Raw genomic sequence first — 270 nt, forward strand, 5'->3', positions numbered from 1 at the left:
AAACAACCGCGATGGAACAATATCGCAACACTAATTTTAAAATGAATCAAATAAAAATTTACTATTACTGTATGAATGAAAAGCAATAAATATAAAATGCAATGCTAGAAAATATAAATTGAAAATTAATGACTCTGGAATTTAAATATAAAAAACAATCGCGATATCTTATAATTCGCAACACTATGGCAACGCGATTATCATTTTAACGCAACACTAATTCAAACCGTAATTGATCAATCGCAACACTAATTCAACCCGTAAATAGTT

This window comes from Apis dorsata, unplaced genomic scaffold (assembly GCF_000469605.1).
Source record: "Apis dorsata unplaced genomic scaffold, Apis dorsata 1.3 scaffold_726, whole genome shotgun sequence".
Taxonomy (NCBI): Eukaryota; Metazoa; Arthropoda; class Insecta; order Hymenoptera; family Apidae; genus Apis; species Apis dorsata.